General features: G+C 38.1%; 1 long non-coding RNA gene across 2 annotated transcripts in view; it reads left to right on the top strand.

The window, feature by feature from the left end:
- The first annotated feature begins 10,067 nt into the window (after positions 1–10,067).
- Positions 10,068–19,969, top strand: part of LOC141728141 (uncharacterized) — a 109,190-nt gene continuing 99,288 nt past the window's right edge. The window contains exon 1 of one of the 2 annotated variants that reach the window (XR_012578904.1): positions 10,068–10,283. This is a non-coding gene — a long non-coding RNA (uncharacterized LOC141728141). Of the gene's footprint in view, positions 10,284–12,278; positions 12,504–19,969 lie in introns of those variants that run through there. The other variant, XR_012578905.1, reaches the window with a different exon arrangement.

Genomic DNA, 19,969 nt, shown 5'->3' with positions numbered 1-19,969 from the left:
ACAACAACAGCTACTTTTTAGTGGTTTTCCATTCTGGTGGAGAATCTCTTCTCCTCCAGGAGTGGGACATTTTGCCACTAAATTACAAATGGAAATATTTAACCAAATTTTGAAATTTCTTTCTTTTATTTTCCCTTTTTTTTTTTTTTTTGGTTGAGAAAATTCCTCAGGGAGAATATACTTTGTGTCCCCACTTTTTGTGAAACAAAAATACGAATGAACCAGTTCCTTTCATCCAAAGATGATCATCCAAAGCTCTTAAGCATCATAGAGCAAACTTTAACAAAGGTTGCTTTATCCTTACTTACAATGGGTTTTCATTCCTTGTCCAGGTTTTATGTAGGAATGAGTGAAGACTGTGCCAAATGGATTTAGTTTTCAAATAAACCAATAGAGTGCTTAGGACATGATTAAAGAGGGTATATAATCCAAACTGAGCATGTGTGTTAATAGAGATGACAAACTGTTACTTAGGACTTCAGACAAAGTTATTGATGCCAGGATGAGCAGGTGTATTGATGAGGAAAGTTCCCTCTCAATAAATATGTAAATGTCTGTGTGTAGTTGAGGAAGATGGGCAGAGACAGTCTCTGAGCTAATGGATGGTTGCTTTTACAGGCAGCAGTTCCAACTCAAGCATAACATTTTCCTTTTGTCTAGAATGCTGGAGCTTGTGTGCTCTGACCTTTACCTGATCTGACTTTATGACTGTGCATCTCCCACTGGTGTTAGTGGGAAGAAACACTGTTAATGGTCTCTGTCAGTGTGTTTGCACTGAAGAGACAGCCAAGATAGCTGTAATTAAGATAGAGTAGCAGCAGCAGTCTAGCTGTGGTCATAAAGAAACCCCATGCCTTTGTGGCAATAGTGCTTTCACCAGGCTGTCTTGCTGGTTTAGAAATAGCTGTAAGGCTTTGCTCCAGCAATGCTTCCTACCCCATGATCCAAAGATGCTCCTTGACACATAGACTGTGTCTATGAGATGACTGGAGTTGCTTTATTTTCTTCACATAAAAGTTTATTTCTTTTCAAAGCAATGATAAAAAATAAAAAGGAATGAATAAACACTCATATTTTGCTCTATTTTTTGCTTACTTATAATGGAACAACTGCAACAATGCAATGAGCTGTGGTGGCACAAAATGGGCAAAGATTTCTCAGGTAAAAGGAGGCTGAGGAACTGTTCAACTCCATGCTGTTCTGTTGTAAATGGTTTGTATCATATATCCCCCTCAGAAGGAAAATACATTTTGAAGCCTAGCTGTGAGAGAGGAGGAATGACTGCCTAGTGGAAAATAACTCTTTGCACAGTTTATAACATGGAAAGGCACTACTTGGAAAACTTTTCAGAGGTTCTATTTTTGTGTTAAGGACCATACAAATATAAATGCAGAGTGGCAGGTCAGAGCAGGAACAACAACACTTTGTGAGCCATTTCTGGCTGTCCTTAGTTCTCTTATCATTCTCCACTGAGCTGTCACCTCCTGCGGCACTGAACTATCATTTCGGGAATTTCTGATTTGGTGGAAGGGTAGCCTTTCCTTTGAAGAAGAGTAGGATGTATGCCAGTAGTTCAGAAAGGACCACAGAAAATTGCTCCTTGCCTCAATCTAATTTGCTTCCAGGGCTTTTCCCCCTAGCTATTTTTTAATGGGGTGTGTGATTAGTGGGGAAGCAAAGTTGACTTACATTTACAGATTGCATCATCTCTGCTGAATACCAGGAATCCCCAAGGCTCTGGCACTGCTCTCAGTAAAACAGCAGGCTTTGCTGAATGGCTTGCATTTCTCCTGCCATTAATTCTCCTTTGGCTTTTTCTGCTTGTCTGTTTCCCTTTGCTCGTCTAGTAAACTAAACTAACCTTATTTACCTCCCTCAGGTGTTTTTTAGATTTATCCTTGTGATTAGTCATCTGTTAAGAGAAAAGTGAAGCAGGTTTACAGTATTGCCAGTGCAAAGGTTGCTCACACGAAAAAGAAAGATCTGGCTTCCGGGTTCATTGATAGAATTATGGAATTTTGCCTGTTGAGTAGATTACTTGCAAAGCTTTTTGCTGCCTTGCTCCCTCTTTGTACCTTCTCACTTGGCCTTAGTCTGAATATGTCTTCTGGTGCTGTATTGAGTGGGTTATTGCTGCTAATTGCAAAACATGTCACACATTAAATCCAGAACACAGTGATATTTGGGCACACTTGTGCAGATCCTGAAGAAGTGTAAGCAGTCTAAGCAGCTTAGTGCTTTTAATTTTAAAACAGTAAACGGAATTTCTATTTGTTGTTTATCCATTACAAAATTTTAAAGGCAGAGAACTCTTCCTCTAAATGTAAAGACTTTGAGACTAATATATAAGATCTTCTGTGGTGGATTAGGCTATTTTGTCATTGTCTGTAGTATCCTGATACTGTCTGCGACAAGTAGCCGAAAACAAGGAACATGACTTCTTTTAGAGTAACATTTTAAAGAAACTTTATGGTGGCTTGCACAAAACAATCTTGGCCCATGCTTGGAGCTTCCAGGTACTATTATAACAGCAGCTTTTAAGGAAAATATTATTTATTTTTTATTGCTAAAATTCAAATGTATGAAAAATTTCCCCTTCATCACCATCCATGCCATTAATAACACAGCCAATCTGAAGTTATTGTTGTTATGTTATTGTCTATATCTTTAGATAGAGGTTATGAGGAAGTGAGAGCACAGAAACAGTGGCAGGCTTAATGACTTCTGCTTACATTTAGCACACAACAAAGCCAATCACCATACAGCTGATAAGAAAGCTTAGTCCAAATCAGAGTATTTGAACACCTACTAAGTGCCATGTGTCCTTTATGATGTTGAAATTAGGTTAATGCAGCTCCTGTTTTATACACCTGGCAAACAGTCCCTGTCCTGACTGTGTTCAGGTTTTCCATTCTCTTCCTGATATACCAGGAGTAGGAAGGAGCTGTTAGAAAGGTCCTGCAGAGCCTCATGGCAGTATGGAGGATCTGGGCCTTGTAAAACCACATGTATGAGGCTTTCATCCTCTTCTCTTTTGCCTTCTGTTTTTCCCTGCATATTCTTTGAGAGACATTCAGAGGGTTTCCTCTGCACAATCTTGTTAGCTAAAAGTCTGGAATGGAAGTTCTTGAGGAAGCATTTTTCAAGATGCTGGCAATGACAAAGTCATGGGTGACCAGCAATACTGTGTTCACAATTTTAGCTGGAGGGGTAGACATGACCAGGGATGGATGATGGGAAGGATGAGTGACAGGAAGAGATTCTGCAGGGCACAGCAGAGGATCCACCTCTTCGTATAAGCTTCATTTCCCAGCTTTTAAGCTCTTTGCTGCTATTACATGCTTGAAGACAGCTGGCTCATCCTTGTAAACTTGCTTGTTGGCTCCTAATCCTGGGAAAGCACTGTTGTTTTTGTAAAATAAATACAACTTATTACAATTTGAATCACTTTTTAGTTCATATGTAAAACTTTTTGTGTACTGTGCAAGCTATTCTATCATGTCATAATTGATTAAAGTTATCAGATTCCATGCCTTAAACTGAGAAACCTATGCTTCATAATTTCAGTGTAATAAATCCCATACTATTTTGTGCCAAAGTTCCTACTTTGACTATATTCCTCTGTCTTCTCATGTGCAGGATGGAATGTCAATTTGGAATAAGGAGATAGCTCAAAATATATGGGAATTGGAGGAGGTGATGGATCCAAGGGCAGTAAAGCATTCTATTTCTGTACCTACTGAAAAAGGATGTAAGCAAACCAACCCCAAAGTCCTTAGTGTTTGAAGTCAGGACACCCAAATTTGCACAGCTTGGAAAAATTTTATTGCCCTAGTGATGCTCAGGGGAGGCACCACCAAATGCAGAAAGAAATAGGAAGCCCAGAGCAGATGCTGGAGTGGTACCCACTGCTCTCTTGCTGAGGTTGGTGAGTTATGGGATGGCAACTGAGATTTCCTGCAGGGTGGTTCTACTCATGGCTGCAGTTGGCAATGTCATAGTGCCAAAGATATAAAAGATTTAATCTAGAGGGTGGTTTGGCATGACGGTTGCAAAAGTGGCCCTGAATAAGTTGTTATGGAAAAAGGTTCTAACCATGATGTAAGGTTCTGGAGCAAGTCTCAAGGAGAGGCATTGAGGAAGGGGAAGGAGGATGTCAGTGGTTCTGAGAGGGGTGTTGCTGCTGTTTGATGGATCCCAGTGGGTATTAACAACCTGGTTTGCAAGGGACAGAGCTCTGAGGGCTCAAGACCCAAGCTGTCTCTCATGTTCTTACTAGTTTGGGTTTTTTTTTTTTTTTGTTTTTTTTGGTTTTTTTCTGACTCTGACCTCTTCCTAGTGAGGATTGAAAATAATGATCAGTACTTTCTAATGTTTAACAAGGCAAGAATTGTGCAGGAGCCTTGGTCTTAGACTTCTAATGGTGTAACAGCAGAATGCCAAGACGCCTTAATCAGCCCATTTTACTGTCTGACCCTGAATCATGATGGTCAATTCTATTGTGTAATAAATGTTGGAACAGCACCACTTCCTTTCTGTCTGTTTACCCAGCCTTCTTGAGAGGCAGGAAGATCAGGTTTAGCTGACCAAAAAAGTGCCTTGTGTCTGACATTAATGGTGATAAAATGTGACATTCTGAAACTGCCCTTCAGATCTTATAGAAATGCAAAATGATCTGTTTCTGGCCACTCTGGAGACTCAAGTAAATATTCCTATACTTAAGATGGGATGTTAACAGCATATGTAAAAATTCAGGAGGAAAAACACTTTAGTTTTGGCCATGATTTCATATAGTTTTGACTTTCTGAAATATTTAATTTTCAATTTTAGAACTAAAACACGCCTTTATTCTTTGTCTCTTTTCAGAGAACTAGAAGTCCCAATCATTTAAATCAGCTTTGTGTAAGTCAGGGAGACTTAGTGGCATACAGTATGGCCTTCAAATGCTGTATTTCAGATAAAGAGCGAGACTCCTATCAACTCACTAAAAGTCAGTACTTAACAATAGCTCCTTTTCGGAACCCCAATGAAAGATGCCTACTGTGTCTAAAAAATGGTTATTTTAGCTCTAAATTGCCACTTACCTCCTACTCAGTATTCTGACACTTGGGACTATTTCTGCTTCATCCTTGAAAGCTTTCCCAGTACATATTATCAAGCTGAAACTCATAAGCAAAGTCCTGTCCTTGCATGACTTTTTCATCATGTAATATAAATAAATTTTTAATAAGCCCAAAAAAAACCCCATCAAAAACCAAACATAAACCAACAACAACAACAAAAAAGGAATCTTTTTCCTCTTTCCTCATGAAGATCTATGTAGCTAGCTCCTGCATGAGTCACCAGATTTCTCAGCTGATAACTTATCTATTAGATTTGTCTGTCCCCATCTTTTTTATGCATGAAGTAGAAGTGGTGTATGTGGGAAGATTAAACACTTTCTTTTCTATTTATGCCATTTCATAGTATAAGCCAGGTCATCTTAATACCAGTTACTTTATAAAGTCAAACTGCCTTAATGTGTGTAATTCTGTCAGCATCATGAAAAATCAGTTTCTTGCTCAGGCAGTGTGCCATATAATATCTTTTTATAAACCTCTAGATGTCTGCCCTTACCGAGAGTTTTCTCATCCAGTTTAAAACTTGATTTTACCTTTCATCCCTTTGTGACTTTTCAGGCAGAGTTTCCAGAGCTCTAGCTATGTCAAATCTTTAGGTCTGGTGCCTCAAGCCAAAGCAAATGTTAATACTTCCCATATAAGAAAAGAGATAGGAGGGCTGTACACACCAGGGAAAACTACATTTTATTTGTTGTCTAGCATGCCCATTTGTTTTCAAGGGTCCCTGTAGCTGACTACTCTGCCATCAGGATTAAAACCCTTACTGTGGCTCTGAATTCTGAGAAGCTTAGACATATCTGAAGAATTTAATTTACAGCCATATTAAGAAACTTAAAAACTAATGGCTTTTTGGAAGAGTTCTTTGGTTTGCTCTTAGGCAGTGCTGCTATTCTACAACAGAAAAAAAGAAGAAGGCTGTCTCAGTTTAACAGAACAGAAAAAGGTCGTCCCAGGCATAAAAAACTTTAAAAACCTTAATATTTGAGCATTAAGAAAATGTTTTGAAATAGTGATACAGTTGTTTTTCATGCTGCCCTCTCAAAATATGAGTTAAACAGTCTTGTGTACATTAATATGCAAAGTCTCAGCATGACACAACTGGGGAGAGATGAAGAGAAGTGAAGAGTCCTTACCCTGGCCTTATAGAATTAAAGACATCTTGTTTGACTTAAATAAAAATAGATACCATTAGGTAATGTTTGGTAATTTCTATTTTTCAGATTGGACTTCCAGTAGAGTTTAAGAAAGATAGGGAGCCACCTCTCACTGAAAATCACTGTGAACTGACACCATCATTCTTTTTAACATCTTCTGAAAAGCCCAGCATGCAATATTCCCTTCCCTTCCCTTCCCTTCCCTTCCCTTCCCTTCCCTTCCCTTCCCTTCCCTTCCCTTCCCTTCCCTTCCCTTCCCTTCCCTTCCCTTCCCTTCCCTTCCCTTCCCTTCCCTTCCCTTCCCTTCCCTTCCCTTCCCTTCCCTTCCCTTCCCTTCCCTTCCCTTCCCTTCCCTTCCCTTCCCTTCCCTTCCCTTCCCTTCCCTTCCCTTCCCTTCCCTTCCCTTCCCTTCCCTTCCCTTCCCTTCCCTTCCCTTCCCTTCCCTTCCCTTCCCTTCCCCCTTCTTTTTCATTTTTTTTTACCACTTGTTTTTTTCACTTTTCATTGCTTCATTCAGAAAGTCCAAATAATTATTGCCTTCCTTGTACTATACCCTTCTACTTCTTTTGAAGAAACTTTTAAATTTTTTATGCCTGGGAAGACCTTTTGAAGAGGCTGATTTGTACAGTCATGGAAGTGCTACATTTTTGTCAGTTGTGTTCTCTCTGTGTGTGTATGTGTGGATAGGATGGAGGATCATCTGGGAGGACGCATAATTTGTTTTGTAACAGTTGTTGCATTTCCCTTTCTCAAAACTCTTTGTTTGGGCTGCACTTTCTTACTGTGTTTTTATCATCCAAATTAAATTTTATACCAACCAATTCTATCTAAAATAAAGGTTCTGAAGAAATGTGCTGAAGTTTAACATAAATTCTGTCTTGATGCTTAAATAACACAACTGAGGAAACTACCCAGGAATCATCTATATTTGACTGAGAGGCTGGGGTTTTTTCTGATCCCCATCTTTCATTTCAAGGAAAAAAAGCCTCCCTATAAGCAGACTACAAGAGCCAATGTTCCCTACAGTAGAGACAGACAACTTCATAAATTTTGACAATTCAGGTTTCTTAGCTGACTGCTAATTTCCTCTCCCACATTCCATCTAAATAAAGAATGAAAAGAAAATGAAATTAATGAAATCTCTCCCTTATTTGAAGGCCATTGCAAAGCTCCCATTGTGTTTAAGACACTTCTGGAAGTATTTTTAATAATTTACTCCATTTATGATGTTTTCAAGCAAGAGAATGTAACAGTCCTTATAAACATCCCACAAGACTGGGAAATTTCTGGGAGCAATTTGATCCTAGAGTGGCAAGTGTTGATGACCCAACCCTACCAGAAGCAGAGTCTGAGAGGGCTTTTTAACCCACATTTATTCTACTTTGAAGCCTGTTGTGAGCAGTAGCTGTAAAAATAGTAATTTTAAAATTACTCTCAAAAAAATATGAGTTCAATTGATACAGTGCTATGACTGCTAACAACAAGCTCAAGGATGCATGGTCCTCTGCTATACTCACCTACTTTTATGAGGTATGGGAGTCTGCTTTCCTCTGCCACAAGAACAGGACCAGTCATGTGATGTGACCTGAGATTCAGTAGAGCGATTTTTCTTAACGGGGCTACTGCCTTGTTGTTCTTTGCAGATCCTCCTGCTACAGACGTGTGGGGGTTTGGAGGGAAGATCTCAATAATGCCTAGTCATAAGGTGATGTCCTGGTCCTGCAGCAAAGATGTTTGGCAAGTAAAGAGAGCTGCTGTGGGTAGCACATTCTGGAGATCAGGCTCTGAGAATAAACAACTGAATCCTGTAGCCTAAAAAAATCCAGCCAGTGCCTGTAGTTGTTATTTCCCAAGGGCCCTAGAAATACTTGCCCTCTATAAGCAGGATTCAAATTAACAAAAAAGTGAACACAACTAGTGAAAAAATTCTAGTGTGGGTGGAAACTATTGCATACCTTTTGGAGTCATATTGAAATTTTTCCATAATTAACAGAAGAATAATATGAGAAGTGTGTTGGTTTCAGGGGCCAACTAATTATGTTCTGGAAGAATACAATATGCTTTCTGCTTTAAACAACTGAATCCTCACTAAAGAGGTAAGAGGCTTGTTGCAGAGAACTAGAATTACGGCATGTGCTTTGCTGTGCTTATTTTGACTCCTCTGAATTCCATCTGAGTTCCAAATTTGTATTTGGCTCTGACTACCCAAGTGCCTGTCTAGACTTGTGAGTGTGCTCTGGTAATGACGCATTCCTTCCCTTGATGATGATGTAATTTTCCCCATCAATCCTAGTTTTGGTGAAGAATTTAGTAATAGCGATCGTTCAGATGAAACATCAATAACATCTGCTCACCCTCTTTTTTCCTAGACTTGTTTCTCTTTGAAAGGACCATCTGTTTCAGAGTACTTGCACTCTTCTGAAATGTCCCTTTTCCTTTTGCTTTTTTGTCTCATAGTTTTATTCCTGTCTTTCCATCAAGCTCTGTGAAACTCTATCTTCTTCTGGTTCCAATAACTGTCTATAAGATTTGGATCTTTCCATCATGTCATGTTCTCATGACTCCATTGTGCCTTAATTTTCTTTCAGTGCCCTAGCTCTTCTTAGCCCTTCTCCCTCTGCTCCAGAAACTTTTGAGATAAGTGACCATAATGATTTGGTTAAACAGTGACACTTGTGAGGTCACTGTGTTAACAGATTTTCCTGTGGTAAAATATAAACAATACATTCTGTTACATTCAGTGAACTAAATGTTTTTTTGTTTCTTTTTCCTACCTCCATCTTACATTAAACACATCTTTGTCTAATCACTACTACTAAATGAATTAATGCCATTCCATATGGCACAGAGGCTTTTTGGAAAAAAAAAAACCAAAAAAAAATCTCTTCTTCACAAATATTTTCAGAAATGCCAAAATGACTATTGACATTTGCTAGACATATCCTCCTAACATAGCCTTGGTTAAGCCAAGGCATGATGCTTAAAATATTTGAATTTACCAGGAAGTTTGCTTTTCCTTTTAAACACTGTATGTTAAAAGCTCTTGTTTACCTGTGAAGCTCTTGTTTACCTGGGAATGGAGAGAAAATCATGTAATATGTTTCACATTTCAAGTTGGTTTTGCTCATCAGAGATAAAATGGTTTTTATACCATAACAGTATGCTTTGGAAATCAGGAGGGCTCACTCTCAGTGTAGCCTGAAACATGCTTTGGGATCTTTGGCTTGCCATGCACTAGATACAACAATAACACTCTCTTCAGACACCAATTGCCCACAGGTTTATTTTGTAAACACTTTTAGGTCCTACAGTGGAAAATGCTGCATGAAGTTAGCAGTTAATGATGTTCAACATAAAGAAAAGATACTGTAAATCTTCCTCAAGCTTTTTTCAACTGTTCTTTTGGATAATGTCCTGGTTACATCCCAGTGCAAAATCCTGTCTGGATTTCTCATGTTCATTTTAACTGGAATAAATGCCATAAGTTTAGTCACACAGAGGAAGTATTCTCAATGTTCCTCTTGAGGCAATTCTTTCAGATGATTAGCTTAGGAGACTGGGCTCCTTAAGCTCCCTCTGTCAGTGGAGCGGGACGTTCCTCCAGATGACAACTGACAGCAGGAGCTTAACAAATGTGTCAGTAGCTGTAGCTGTACTGGTAAAAAGGAGGGAGTAGAAAAGATTACACCCACATTCTTTTGGCAGATTTTGTTCTAGGTCCAACTAGGTCCCTTTCCATAACACTGAGCATGTCTGGATTTCTTCTGGCCAGCATACAATGGTCTTAAGATCGTCTTCAGATATATTCATTTTTTCCTCTAATTCAAATTGCCTTAAATACTCTGATAGGCTGTGCTACAAAATATTATGCATACTCTCCAGACAGTGGTCCCTAGCTGGAATAAATCAGATTGCAAATTGGAGACATCTAGTAAGCTCACTTCAGAACAAGCCTGGGAGCAAAACACAATACATGGAACTAGAAGAAGCAGAACAACAGAGTAAAGAGGTAAACACCAGAAGTGGACCTTCTGTAGTGTGGGTGTTCATTTTTTTCTGGTCCTCTGTTTGTTTGTTTGTTTGTTTGTTTTTCAGGGAAAAGCAACTGAATTAGGCTGTGATCTTTCCACTGTTGCTAAGCAATGTCCAAGTCACCAATATCCCTGGCTCTTTACTTTGGTTCTTCAGTGGAGCACTGAAAAACCAGACTTCAGCTCTGAAGTACACTGTTGCCCCATATTGGGTGAAATGATTAATGTGGAAAAATTACAAAATAGGGAGGAAGACAGATGGAAACATTACAGAATTCTTTTTATATAGATAAACCAAGGTTTTGTTTTCTGACTGGCAGCTCCCCTCTCTCTGGACTCTTGGCTCTGTCTTACCTCTCTTCCCATCTGTCCTTGTCCTGATTTCCCTTTGGAAATGCCAAGTCTGAGTCCAAGACTAGGCTGAGACTTGAAACTCTTTAACATTTCCAGGCAGCCATGTGCAGTCTTATAGGTGGGAATGGAATCTCTGTGGGTTAACATCTACCTACTAGAAAATTAATTATCTCCTTTATCCTTCATCTTCCTCATGCCTCTTACCCAGAAGAGGTGCTCTGTTGTGCAATGCCAGCAACTGCATGATGCTGCAGGGAAGGCTTTATATCAAATAACATGGTGGAAGAAGCATCTGCCAATAAATAATAAACAGTTCTGAGCATGATTGTGATTATAATGACCTAAATCATAAGAATCCTACCCTATATCTCCTGAACTAGAACCATCATAGAGAGAGCCCCATTTTGCTAGGTATGGAATGAAAATGATTCCTGCCATGGAAAACTTACAATCAAATCACAAGATGGAAGACAACAAGAGGTTATTGCACATAGATAGCAAAAATACATGCTATAAACATTAAGGTGTGTTTAATGTATTTCTTTCTGCTCTTCCCTTTCAGTCGCTGCCAGTGGGAGGGTGAAGCAGTTCCACATTAGGGTCATTACAGTGGTTTTGGGTTTCTTTGGGTAGCTGTGTTACTTTTATGCTTACAAAAAAGACTATTAACAGGAAATCTGTTGTCCTCTATAGTGTAACTTTGCAATCAGGAACTGGAGAAGGTAAAAAAGTAAGTGTGGAAAAGACAATGAGGCCTAATCACTTTTGGAAACCCTGACAGTTTTTTATTAGTGGTTCCCTAGCTTCTTGACTCTTCAGTGTTCCAATTTTCAATGGTGTTATACTTAATGCTTATGCTTAAATGACATCTTTCAGGGAAGTTTTGTCAATATTTTTGAAGTAGTATTGATTTAATAAAAAGTTTTGAATTGTCAAAAAAAAACCTGAAAAACCAAACATGGGCAAAGGATGTCATAAGCAGGAATAATTTCAAAGGAAAAAAAAAAAGGATGTGCCTCTGTGGGGATAATAATAGGCTAAAGGATGAACAGATAATGGTAGTTTAGAGAGGTTCCTCTGAAGGCTCAATCTGTTGTATGTTAGATCCAGCTGCCCATTGCCCAGGGGCCTCTTAGAGCTGTTGAGAGTTACTGGGACACAAGAATGCTTCAGCCCATGCCCTACTTACACAGTCTTGCTTTGAAGACTGCCAGAAATCTGTTGGCGAAAACATTCTTTACCACCCAAAAATACCCTTCAAAAAGTCTTTTTTTTTGAAGGAGACAACCTCCCCAGCTGCCTTGCATTGCTATTTTGGTTTCTCGGTACCATTTGCTGAACAACTGCGCATGCTGCTATTCCTGTCCCCCTGTGAGTAGAGTTTACCAGGGCCACTGAGAGGGCTGGAGTTCTCTAGACCAGGCATACGATGTAGGAGCACCTTCACGGTTCCTCATGTCCTCAGGTTTGTGGCTTTTCCAGGATGTTTCCTGCTTGGTTTCAACCTTCTGCTCTAGGCAGGAGGCAGCAGACTCACTGCTTTGTGACAGATGGTCCTCCTTGAGGTGAGTCCTTCATAGCTCTGCAGTACTGCAAGCTCTCTGGGATCTGGGAAAGGGACACTGTTTAATACAAGAGTATCACCATTTACTCTTTCAGATCTTCCTTAAGATCTGTGAACCTTTAGAAAACAAGACAAAAGGAGAGAGGCATTATGGAGAAAGGAGGATGGTGAAAGGAAAATCAGAGAAGAAGGGAGAGTATTCTTGCATGAGTAGAGCAGGTGTGACCCTCTGTCATTACTCTCTACAGATAATGAAGCTGTGAGTTGAGTGAAGGGGAAGGTAAGGTGGTCTTACTTTACCAACATTTTGCTGTGGGTAAAAAGGTTTGTAGTAGGAAGTTATTAATATATATATATATTAAAATATACACTGGTTCAATAATTATATATTTGCCAATAACTCTGGAGCCATCAGAACATCTTCTTACAGCAGTTGATAGGAGCATTATTCTTTCTGAGTGTAGGTATGATAATTGTTTTCAACATATATTGTATAATTCCCCATGCTCAAATGCAGCTATTCTTTACTTTTTTATTTAGTTATAAGGAAAAGGGCATTTTTATAATCTACTAGAAAAAGTGTTTGTGAAAAATCAACTGCTTTTTTACACAATGAATTAGTTTTATGGGCATCCAACATTGAACCTCCTTAGCATAACCCACTCTTGCCTGCTCAAATACAAGTACTCACAGGTTTTTAGTACTTTACATTCTGCAGCACTCCAGTTTCTGTGAGAGTTAACTGCTCTCTTTATTACTTCTTCCATTGTCAGCAGAATGGTGCTGAAATAAGTCTTAAAGAATCTTCCTTTTCATTGAATTTTAAGAATAACTTCAGATGGCAGGTTGAATAGTCAAGAAATAAAACAAAAAAAAATAGTAAATGTTCTTCCCCATTAAAATTTTATTCAAGTCCTTGCATGACTGAATTTAATAATAGGACTGTTACTGACTTCAGCTGGGAAAGGTTTGTACCTGGTCTGGAATTTATTGGAAGACCAAGCCTGGAAATTGTGATGGATGCACTCAACTCCTAAACCAAACTAGTGGTGGTTTGGTTCATTCTCTGAAGGAGGTAAAGGCCTGAGCCTTAAATGGGCCAACAATTCCTTTTGTTCCCATCTGTTCTCTCAAAAGCCACAGAGGCAAAACAGCCCAGTGAGCATCAGTGCGCATGAGGTTGGAACAACAACCATGTGATTTACACATGAACAGTGTGGGCTTTCCCAGACTCATTTATCAAGGGGCAAAGAAAGTCGTGGGTACAAGGAGACTCATGCATACCTTGCCCATGGCATTTAATTTTGTTAATTAAATAAGTGAGTCAACACTTTATCCCCGTAACTCTGACCGCCTAAGGGAGCCACCTCTGAGCTCTCCCTGCTGAGCAACCTGGCTGCATGGCACTGAGCTCCCCTCGAGCTGGGAAGCCTCTCAAGGCTGCTCCTTGTGACCAAGACATGTTGGAAGGTGACTGCCATCATGCACTTCATACTAAAGTGCACTAAGATTTTGTCTCGGTAACTTTGATCTTTATTTTGGTAAGTTTGGCTCTGCTTCAGTACTTTTGAATCATTGTTGTATCCTTTGTGCAGTACCATAGCAGAGTGAACCTTGCCATCAAATGGTAAGTTGCAGTTTTATAACATCACATTTCAATGAAACCAGCTTTGCTGATATCACTGACACTAGTTCTTTAAGTGGTATGAATTGCCTATTTGCAGCAAACTGGCATAGTCAGAAAGATCTTGAATCAGGATTCACAAGAGAAACACACAATATTCTTAGAAGGTTTTCTCAGAGAAGAACGAAGTTGAGGGATCAGAGCTTCATGGTAGCTCTCTGTGTTTATCTGTAAGCAATGGACATTTTCTGGTATCTCACTTCAAGAATTCTTTGCAGAATTGTTATGGATATATATAATCATAAGTAATAATATGTGATCAGTATTATGAAATATCATCTGAACTAAATATGGGATACTTTAAAAACCAGTAATCATTCCAGAGAATACACATATTATGAGTTTTCACTTTCAATTTGAGATACCACAGTAACCATGCTGTTTAGTTGGAGATTGGAAGGATGTTTCTAGTCTTCTTTTGTATGTTTCCATTATATATGTATTTTTTCTTGTACTAATTTTTGTTCAGAACAAATGCTAATGGTTTTACAAAATGCTGAAGAACTTTTTATTTTGTGCTTTATGCCTCTCCTTACAATAGTGTTCTCATATGGGTAAGAAGGGCAATTATGGAACTGGTTTTTATGTTTTGTAATTTTCTTTTGCAAGTTATTTCACTTGATCAAAAGAGACTTCAGGGCCATGCATGATGCTTGCACAGCAAATCACAGACATATTTTGCCTGTCTTTCAGCTCAGAATGTATTGTTCAACACCAACTTTGTTTTTGAATGAGGCCTTAACCTGAGAGAAACATCCCAACTAACCTAAATTCATTCTTTCTCTTTTCGTTCACAGATCCCTTTTCTTGCATTTACTCTTTGTCCTTGGCGCCTATTAAATCTTTGAAACTAAGGTGAAAGGTGCTTCTTAGAGCTGAGCAGCACATCATCTCAGCCTTGTCTATCCCTATGACCCTATTACAAAATTGGGGATATTTTCTGCACTGAAAAATTTTAAACCACTGTCTTTCTGACAGTTTCACGTTTTAACCTGAAATATGTTGGGGCAGGCCTTGAATTATGATTTGGTTTTGCATTACAAATTCATTGCTTGTGGATGCTTGTCATGTTGTAATGCATCTCTACACAGATGACAGGATTCAACTCTTGCCTATTTTCATTGGCTTCCAATGGTTGACTGAGCAATGCTTTTTTCTGTTTTCAGGAAGGGCACATGAAATGTGCAGAGCAGAAACAAAACACATTACACTGTAATTCACTGGAGTATTATGTGCCCTTCATGCAATTTGTGTGACAGCCACTGTCTTCTCTCTGCTGTTGGAAACTTTGCCTCTGCTATTCCCTTGTGAATTTCTTACTTTTGTTCATGAAATGCCAAATTTATTTGCCACTGCAAAACATTGTATATTCTTGCTAACTGGGGCATTCTTTTTCTTTTTTTCCTTCCTCCCAACCTGATCAGGACACAAGTTTGTTCTACAATACAGACTCCAGTGATAAGTCTCATTCAATTTTAAATGTCTTATATAAAAGAGCTCTTCTTCAGAGACTATTTAATGGTATTTGAAAGCCAGATTGTGACTTGAATTTTGTATATCTATAAATCATGCAACCTCCCTGAATCTTGTTTCCAAGAATACAAAATGTAGGGTATTGTATTCAGAGAAACAAAAGAAGTGTCAGTGAGGTTTCTGCTTTGCACCACCTCAGATCCCAGAGCAAAGTGGAAGTGCAGGGTAGTTACTGCAGAACAGGCCATCAGTAAAAAAAAGCATGCTGGCAAAGAGATGAGCATAACTTCCTTTACACCATGTGGCTTCTCTGATGCTCTTGGTCATTTTTTGTTTCATTTGTGTTCAAACTGACAGCTGTGGTGATAGGTAGAAGAGGTCCCTATCTATTTATCAACTGAGTATTTTCCTCTGAATTCTGCAGAATATGTTTTCTCTTTCTAGTTATTTTCGTCAAAGCTGGGCCATTTGCTGAATAATCAGAGCCATTGCTTTCCTGTCCTAGGTTAATCTGGGAATGAAACTCCTACAATATTTTAAGCAGTCAGGTTGTAAATACAGATGAACTTAATGTAAGTGTGAAGTGGAAGTTAGTGCAAATTCTTCCCTTTCCATTAAGATTTTGCCAATGTCTGTGGATGGACTATAAGCTAAGCAGTCTTATCATGGTTCCTGCAACAACACAAGATCTCAGCTAGACTTTATTTGTGATAGCCTGGAAGCCAAAGCTGACTAAGCTTTGTAAGTTTCTTGATAATGACAAGTGAGTCTAAAATAAAATATGGTATAAATTCTATATAAATTATATATTATAAGCTATATATGCAGTTGGTCTGAAAGGGGCAATAGTGTGCTCATTGAATCTTGTCTGACTGTTCCTTCAACTTTTCCAAATTCCTGTGGACTGGGAAAAAATAGGACTCAGAATTTGTGTGTGAGTCCTATATCCCTTGGGGATACTCTTTGTTGATTTACCTCATCATGAAACTTCCCTGTCTTGTTCTTGTTATTTGCTCAGGTGAAAAAAAAATAGGGTTTATTTTTCTTTGGCTATTACAAGGCTATTCTGCATTTAAAAAGTTTCATTTGCCATATGTAGTGTCAGCTTCCCTTTTTAAAAGAGATTTAGCAAGTTCATAGTCAAATATTTTAGAAAAAATCTGTTTATGAATACTTGACACTGGTGAGATTTCAAACAAGCCTGTAGTTAGACTGAATTTCTTCATATGGTCCATTACTTTTTTTCTTCTACTGCAGGTGGTTCTTGTGTAGTTAAGGTCTCTTAAAGGCTGTTTAGTTATTTGTGTTACTTTTGCCACTAATAACTTCTCAGAGCGGAAGATAAATTAATTCTTTCCAGGTGGAATGAGAAGGCAGAGTCCTGATTATTGCCATTCTGGGTGTGAATGTAATGAGGTGTCAAGGAAAAAACAGATTTGTGGTGTTTCTTCTCAAGCTGGATGTATTTAGTTCAAGAATAGCTTCTTCTGGAATGAAACAAAATTGTTGATGAGATTTTCATAAAAAAATAAAATTTGACTCACCTAGAAGTTTATATATAAAGATCAACAAGCTTCTTCATATAAAGAAATTGTGTTTGGAATTCATTTGTAAGAAAGAAATAGTGTAGTTGTGTTTTTATTGTTTTGTTCCTTCATCCTGCTTAGGCATAACTAAGTCAGTATGTGAACATCTTTCTTCTGTCTTTAAATACAGTTCGTGGAGACTTGCTTATCATCAGCCCAAGTTACTGCCAAGAACTTCCTTGAGAAATAAGAGATTTATTTTAAGACACTTGGAAAAATGATCTGTCTACAAGAATTGGGACAGAAAAGTTTGATGACATTCAATTGCTGTTCCTGAGCCTGTTTGACTCATGAGAGACAATTTGACTAAGGAGAACAAGCATTCAACAGAGGGTTTGTTCTTTGTAATGAGATGATGATATGCTTGTTATCATAGCTCTTTTCCATCTGGCTTCCTATAATTAGACAAAGCATGTTGTTTGATTATATATATATTTTTTTAGGGTTTTGATAAGTTCTAAAAAACTAATTGTTGATAATAGAGTCTAGCAGCCATAATACCTAAATCTAAAGATACAATGCAGCATAAACAAGCAGAATTTCTTGCATCTTTTGATGCCTTCTCATCTACAAAATATTTTTCCTTTCCCTAACAACCAACAGAACCAGCAAATACTGGCCTATTTCTTCTTTATTGTGTACTTGCTTCTTCTAGAGATGATAACAGAACTGCTATTCAGTTCAGCATCTGTACAAACAGCAAACAAACCATCTGTGATAATGAAGTCCCATTGCCTTTGTATGTTAATACCAAAATCCAGAAGAGCTGTGTCTGCTCTCTAGTTTGGTTGGTTGGGAAGTCATGCTGTGGGTCCCAGAAAACTGCTGGGATGAAGGCCCTGGCAGCAACTAGAGAAATGTGGATGCTAAATCACAGCCTTTTTGTATTTGGTGAGATTAATCAGCCCCCAGATGTATAGGAACAGCAGATGGACATACTGTGGCTGTGTGCTTTATGCATAGCCCAGGGTAATTCTGCCCTGGCAGATATTGATCAGTAAAGAGGATATTCTGTAAGCTGTGACTAAAAAGTTTTGGTCTAGGTCCATAAGTTGTTTTTTATTTTTTAATAAATAATTCAATAAAAATATGAAATTTGACATTTTAATATAGTAAATGAGTCCTACACTCAGTCTCATTGGCTATGCCGAATGTTTTGTGCTAGCATGCCCTGTTGTTGTCCAGCCTTCAATATATTGCACCTACAAGACTGGTGAACATTTTTCCATTCTCTTTTCTTTCTATATAAAATATTAGAAATTAATTCTGTATTTGCTTGATCAGTGAAAAACTGCTTTCATCCAATAAACTGTGAGTCTGTTGCATTTAAATCCCTAAAAAATTAAACTCTAATCAGTACAGTGACCTAAGTATATGATAATATCCAGAACCCAAGACAGAGTAAATTTTTCATTTGCACTGCAAAGGAAACTCTTTCTAGGACCATCTGAAATAAATGCACTGGCAATAAGAAAATATAGTTAAAAGGAAATTAAGCACAGGCAATTGATTACTAGAAAGCTATCTGATAAAATTCATTATAGGTATATGTTCAAAGTTCAAAACCAATATAACTTGGATTCTGGCATAGCATGTGGTCCTCCTTCTTACTGATGGGATAAGCTGCAAGATGTCTGTTTGAGTTCACCTTCAAACTTAAGAAGAGAGCTTAAAGGCTGAAAAAAGGTCAGGATTTGTGGGAGACAAACAGCAGCCAATTTTTAGAATATGAAATACTTCTCTGGTAATTCCACCAAATCCAGTAAAACTATTGTTGGAGGAAGGTAGGCTTCAATGGGGGTAAAGGTGACCATTGAAACTGAAACTCAAACCTTGATACAAAATGAATTGAAATCAGTGAGAAGACTTGTGATCTCTACTTTGATTCTTTCTCTCTTTTGATATACAATTCTTCTTGCAACTATTCTTTTTTCTTAAAACACACAACTCATCACTTATCACAACGTATACCAGTACAACTCATCACTTATCACAATGTATACCAGTCTTAATAATTATTTTCAAGCTACTCTATTCACGATCTTGCGCATGCCTGGATCTTGACAGTCTTGAGATCTGAATCAAAATTGTAGCAAAATTACACCTTTTTTAGGAAAGGCATTTAATACTCCCTATGTCTACAAATGCAGATTTCTCACAGCAGTATCTAGTGACTGGACACCAACCAAAACTGAGTGTCATACCTATTTTAAGGAGCATGAATACATTCAGTAGTAGAACAGCAGCAGATCTTGGCTTTTTAGAAGCATTTCAATTTTTTTTGTCCAGATGCTATGAAACACTTTTTTTCTTTAAGCTTAGATAAAGATAGCTACTGACTACTGATCCTTGAGTATAATAAATGTTCTACTTATGGGTTTCCTGATTCTAATGGAAAAGAACAATATAGGATAGTGAAAGAAAGCACATTTATATGATATTGGTAAGTAAATGTGAGTTTCCCGCCAATAACTATTTACTTTACATGAGATTCCTCCCTTTCAGGCTCAGGATTCAGAATCTTCCCCTTTACTAAAAGCAGAATAAATACTGCAATGTAAAGTCATGAATTAGTGGGAATACATGTACTCTTTTTGCATCTGCATTATTATTCCCAGGCCAATGAGCACTTGCATAGATAATGGCAAGAATATGTTCTTCAGATAAAATATCAGTTCAGGAAAATACTGATTATTTGGAATTGTCGTGTGACATCTTGGTAAATGGAGGTGACCTGGTTCTGCTTCCTCACTGAGCACATTTCCTCTGTATGTGATAGATTCATCCTGCATCAGAAGAATTAGGGTGTGGGTGAAATGAGATTTGAATTGGAATAATCACTATTCTAACATATAGAAGTTCAGAGCAACAGAAAAAAACCTAACTTTTCTTTGAAGGAGAACAGGACTTTGTCTAGAAGATCTTGCAATTAAATGGTGTTCCATGCTGTGCTGTTTCTGCTGTCTTCAGTCTCATTTCTTCATTTTTGTTTTGTGTGACCCT

This window comes from Zonotrichia albicollis, chromosome 2, assembly GCF_047830755.1.
Source record: "Zonotrichia albicollis isolate bZonAlb1 chromosome 2, bZonAlb1.hap1, whole genome shotgun sequence".
Lineage (NCBI taxonomy): Eukaryota > Metazoa > Chordata > Aves > Passeriformes > Passerellidae > Zonotrichia > Zonotrichia albicollis.
Note: the sequence above shows the minus strand (reverse complement) of the source record. Positions and strands in the feature narration are given on the sequence as shown.